A 6,200-nucleotide genomic window follows, 5' to 3' on the forward strand; every position below is an offset into this window, starting at 1 on the left:
ATATAGTGGTTATAGAGAATGAAAAAATGACAAATTATAATTAAGGAAATACATAACCACATTTGTTTAATGTATGAAGGTAAATTCTAAAAGAATCTGCTGAAAAGAGTTGAACATTGCTTCTGAAAATGGACAATAGGGTGGTGGTTAGAGTTGGGTTACATAAAAATAAATACATTTTTTCATAAAATATTGGCACTTACCATTGTTGACACTGATGATTATTTTTGATATTTTAAATCATAGTATTGCATATATGCTTGTAATCTCTCTTTACCTCATTATTGATGTAGTTAGTCATTTTGGAGATTTATCTTCACAATGAGTTTTGGCTAGCGCTCATCACTTACTTTGGTCAATGGGAGAGTATTGAGTTTAAAAAGCATTGTATGGTACTGACAGAACTATACAAGAAAAAAAAAACAACTAACCCCATCAAAAAATGGGGAGAAGAAATGAACAGACACTTTGAAAAAGAAGAAAGGCAAATGGCCAAAAGGCACATGAAAAGATGTTCAACATCACTAATCGTCAGGGAGATGCAAATCAAAACTACTATGAGGTACCACCTCACGCCACTGAGATTGGCACACATCACAAAAAAGGAAAACAAGCAGTGCTGGCGGGGATGTGGAGAGAAAGGAACTCTTTTTCACTGCTGGTGGGAATGCCGTCTAGTACAACCTTTATGGAAAGCGATATGGAGATTCCTTCACAAACTGGAAATTGAGCTTCCATACGATCCAGCTATACCACTCCTAGGAATATACCCAAGAAACACAAAAATACAATACAAAAATCCCTTCCTTACTCCTATATTCATTGCAGCGCTATTTACAATAGCCAGACTCTGGAAACAACCAAGATGCCCTTCAACAGATGAGTGGCTGAAGAAACTGTGGTACATATACACAATGGAATACTATGCAGCCATCAGGAGAGATGAAGTCATGAAATTTTCCAATACATGGATGTACATGGAATCTATTATGCTGAGTGAAGTAAGTCAGAGGGAGAGAGAAAGACGCAGAATGGTTTCACTCATCTATGGGCTTTAAGAAAAATGAAGGACATTTTTAACAGTATCTCAGAGACAAGAGAGATGAGGGCTGGTAGGTGCAGCTCAGGACATGCAGCTCATCACATAGAGTGATGAGTGCAGTTGCAGAGATGACTACACTGAAAACTATCATAAATTGTGAATGAATGAGGGAAGTAGAAAGCCTGTCTCGAGTACAGGTGCAGGGGGGTGGGGAGGAGGGAGATCTGGGAAATTGGTGGTGGGAATGTTGCACCGGTGAAGGGGGGTGCTCTTTACATGACTGTAATCATACAACTATAATCATGTTTGTAATCACAGTGTTTAAATAAAGATAAAAAAATTTTATTTTGAGCATATAATCTTAGAACTCAATAAATTGACTTGATTAAATATTAAAAAAAGCATTGTATACTCGGTAATTCCACTTCTAGGGCTCTGTTGATGCTTTACCCTTCCTGACTTTTCATCATATTAATATTTTCTTTCTATTTTTGTTATTTTTTTTTGTTTTTGTGTGACACCCACCAGCACTTAAGAGTTACCATTGGCTTTGAGCTCAGATATTACTCCTGGCAGGCTTGAGGAACCAATAGAATGCCAGGGACTGAACTAGGTTGGCATCGTGCAAGACAAGTGCCTTATTAGTTGTGTTATAGCTCTGGCCCACTTCTTTATGATTTTTATTTTTAATGCCATTTTGTAAGCTCATACTTGTATGAACGTTTATTATGGGAATACTCTGAAAACAGTAGAAGCTGTGATTTTCCATGGAAGACTATTAATTTTACTTGGAGGTAACTCTCTGGTGTCTGAGAATCCAAGGGCTACTACTGGCTTAGCAGAGTATACCTGATATGTGTTTGTTCAATGTTGCAGAGCTATTTAGGCTAGTAGTGAGGGGACCACCAGAATCACCTCTATTATGTACAGTGATCAATAGAGCTACACCCAAGGGTGCTTGGGTTGCCATGTGATGCTGGAGAGCAAAACATGAATTTCACATGCTAGATTGCATGTCTACCCTTTGAATAATTTCTCCAATCCCTCTTACTTTTATCTGTAATTACCTTCAATAATTACTAACCCAAGACAATACTACTTTCTTAGCTCAAAGCGTTTTAAACACAAATAAAATATAATTTTTAACCCAAAACACAATTTGGAATGTGTATGGACTTTTGGAAAATTCTCTTTCTTTCTGTCTCTCATCTAGATGCAAGATTTAGAGACAAATTTTTCTTATTATATAAGTTGCATATATACTTAAAATGCTGATTGCTGAAAATATAAAACTTAGAAACCTAGATATAGTCACAAAAGAAAATGATATTCCACGTGTTTCAAGGACCCCTTTCTAGGCCAATCACTGTTTTGAGTTCATGTTGACATCTATAGGAGAAATATTCAACTAAATGTTTACTTCCAGACTTTCCTTGTCCTTTTTCACTCATTCACACATTTTCAAAGATTTTATATATGTTTGTTGTTATTTCATTATTCTGTGTTTTTCAGAGCATTTATTGTATTTCCTGCCCCTCATTTTAGAAAACAAATTTCAAAGAGAGCATGTGTCCTGGATCAATACCTTGAGACAGATTGAATAATGTTAGCCCCTTCTTTTAAGCATTCAATTCCTGGAAGAATAATTTCAGAAAGCCATTGAAAATTTCCAAAGTCAGCTTTTTCAATGCCAGAAATAAAAGCACTCTGCTCTCAAGAGACTTGTATATCAGTACCTGGCCTTAGTGATTGTAGAAGTTTCTTTGAATGAAAAAAAAATTGGCGTATCTTAACTATCCAACTTTGAACAACAGCAATTACATAACTTAAACTACCTTGAAAATTATTTTTATCTTTTCATGTCAGATGAGTAATGTGCTGATGTGGTAACAAGTCAGACGTCACATAACATGGAGGCACATTTCACACAAATGTGTAAGTACCCAATCATCATGCTGTTAACTGAAAAAGGATCTGCAGATACTTATAAACACAACTCATTTTATAATAGAGCATATAAATAATGTTAATAGAACATTTCATTTCTATACATAATTATGATAAATTAATTCTTAAGTGGCTACTGACAGTATAGATATTTTCTAATGAAACCTGTGTAAGAATAGCATTTATTTATACTCTTGCATAAACAGAAATCATATCACCTACTAAAAAAACCAACCTAATAGTCATTTTATGTAAAAATGATGATCTGTAACATGTAGACCTCTAAAAAATAAGCCTAGTATTGCATAACTTTCTTCTTTAATATGTAAATATTGTCACAAATATATGTTCATTTATAATAAATATTTGTGTTAAATGGTAACTATGTTTTCCTTATGAATAATATGAATTTTATTTTTGTTCAAATAATACTTAACCTTGTCAAAAAATAAACAATAGAAAGACTGACAGTCTCTTTAAAAATTTGAGTTGTCTTGAAGGATCTCTTTCCTTCTTGGGAGCCGGGACTGTTAGCCAGCATGGGGTACTGAGTGCTTCTGCCATGCCAATGGACTTTTTATCCAGGACTAGAAGGGTTGCGGGGCTTAGGTCACCCCAGCACCCTTCCACCTTCTTCCTCAAGAGCTCCATGGCTACCCGTGGGCCACACGCCCAGGGGGCCAGAGGGGTGGTTCCCAAATAGGAGTTTAAAGGATACCCCAGGCTCTCCCCATTTCCCACTCAGCTCCAGAGGAAGGGTTTGGATGGGGGTGGTGAAATTCCAGGCTTCCAGCTCTTTTTTTTTTAATTTAAACACCTTGATTACATACATGATTGTGTTTGGGTTTCAGTCATGTAAAGAACACAACCCATCACCAGTGCAACATTCCCATCATCAATGTCCCAAGTCTCCCTCCTCCCCATCCAACCCCCGCCTGTACTCTAAACAGGCTCTCCATTTCCCTCATACATTCTCATTATTAGGACAGTTCAAAATGTAGTTATTTCTCTAACTAAACTCATCCCTCTTTGTGGTGACCTTCCTCAGGTGAGCTGGAACTTCCAGCTCTTTTCTCTTTTGTGTCTGAAAATTATTCTTGCAAGAATGTCTTTCATTTTTCTTAAAACCCATAGATGAGTGAGACCATTCTGCGTTTTTCTCTCTCTCTCTGACTTATTTCACTCAGCATAATAGATTCCGTGAACATCCATGTATAGGAAAATTTCATGACTTCATCTCTCCTGACAGCTGCATAATATTCCATTGTGTATATGTACCACAGTTTCTTTAGCCATTCGTCTGTTGAAGGGCATCTTGGTTGTTTCCAGAGTCTTGCTATGGTAAATAGTGCTACAATGAATATAGGTGTAAGGAAGGGGTTTTTGTATTGTATTTTTGTGTTCCTAGGGTATATTCCTAGGAGTGGTATAGCTGGATCTTATGGAAGCTCGATTTCCAGTTTTTGGAGGAATCTCCATATCACTTTCCATAAAGGTTGGACTAGACGGCATTCTCAGCAGCAGTGGATAAGAGTTCCTTTCTCTCCACATCCCCGCCAACACTGATTATTCTCATTCTTTGTGATGTGTGCCATTCTCTGTGGTGTGAAGTGGTATCTTATCGTTGTTTTGATTTGCATCTCCCTAATGATTAGTGATGTGGAGCACTTTTTCATGTGTCTTTTGGCCATTTGTATTTCTTCTTTGTCAAAGTGTCTGTTCATTTCTTCTCCCCAGTTTTTGATGGGATTAGAATTTTTTTTCTTGTAAAGTTCTGTCACTGCCTTGTATATTTTGGAGATTAGCCCCTTATCTGTTGGGTATTGGGTGAATATGTATCCTGGGCACTATTTCCTTTGAGGTGCAGAAGCTTCTCAGCTTAATATATTCCCATCTGTTAATCTCTGCTTTCACTTGCTTGGAGAGTGCAGTTTTCTCCTTGAAGATGCCTGTAATATCCTGGAGTGTTTTGCCTATGTGCTGTTCTATATATCTTATGGTTTTGGGGCTGATATCGAGGTCTTTAATCCATTTGGATTTTATCTTTGTACATGATGTTAGCTGGGGGTCTAAGTTCAATTTTTTGCAAGTGGCTATCCAATTGTGCCAACACCACTTTTGAAGAGGCTTTCCCTGGACCATTTAGGATTTCCTGCTCCTTTATCAAAAATTAGGTGATTGTATGTCTGGGGAACATGTTCTGAGTATTCAAGCCTATTCCACTGATCGAGGACTGTCCTTATTCCAATACCATGCTCTTTTGATAACTATTGCTTTGTAGTACAGTTTAAAGTTGGGGAAACTAATTCCTCCCATATTCTTTTTCCCAATGATTGCTTTAGCTATTCGAGGGTGTTTATTTTCCAAATAAATTTCAAAAGTGCCTGATCCACTTCTTTGAAGAATGTCATGGGTATCTTTAGAGGGACAGCATTAAATTTCTTTAATGTCTTTGGGAGTATTGCCATTTTGATGATGTTAATCCTGCCAATCCATGAGCAGGTTATGCTTTTCTCTTTCCGCGTGTCCTCTCTTATTTCTTGGAGGAGAGTTTTATAGTTTTCTTTGTATAGCTCCTTCACATTTTTAGTCAAGTTGATTCCAAGATATTTGAGTTTTTGTGGCACTATTGTCAATGGGTTGTTTTCTTAATGTCCATTTCATCTTTATTACTACTGGTGTATAGAAAGGCCATTGATTTTTATGTGTTAATTTTGTAGCCTGCCACCTTGCTATATCAGTCTATTGTTTCTGGAAGCTTTTTGGTAGAGTCTTTAGGGTTTTCTAAGTAGAGTATCATGTCATCTGCAAACAGTGAGAACTTGACTTCTTCCTTTCCTATCTGGATTCCCTTGATATCCTTTTCTTGCCTAATCGCTATAGCAAGTACTTCCAGTGCTATGTTGAATAGGAGTGGTGAGAGAGGACAGCCTTGACTTGTGTCAGAATTTAGAGGGAAGGCTTTTAGTTTTTCTCCATTGAGGATAATATTTGCCACTGGCTTGTGGTAGATGGCCTTAAATATATTGAGAAAGGTTCCTTCCATTCCCATCTTGCTGAGAGTTTTGATCAAGACTGTTTGTTGGAACTTATCAAATGCTTTCTCTGCATATATTGATATGATCATGTGGTTTTTATTTTTCTTGTTGTTGATGTTGTGTATTATGTTGATAGATTTACGGATGTTAAACCATTCTTGCATTCCTGGAAT

General features: G+C 36.9%; 1 pseudogene; it reads right to left on the reverse strand.

Moving 5' to 3' along the window:
- Positions 1-2,902: 2,902 nt before the first annotated feature.
- Positions 2,903-3,016, reverse strand: LOC125999925 (uncharacterized; annotated as a pseudogene).
- Between the last annotated feature and the right edge of the window lie 3,184 nt (positions 3,017-6,200).

The sequence above is a fragment of the Suncus etruscus genome, chromosome X, assembly GCF_024139225.1.
Source record: "Suncus etruscus isolate mSunEtr1 chromosome X, mSunEtr1.pri.cur, whole genome shotgun sequence".
NCBI lineage: Eukaryota > Metazoa > Chordata > Mammalia > Eulipotyphla > Soricidae > Suncus > Suncus etruscus.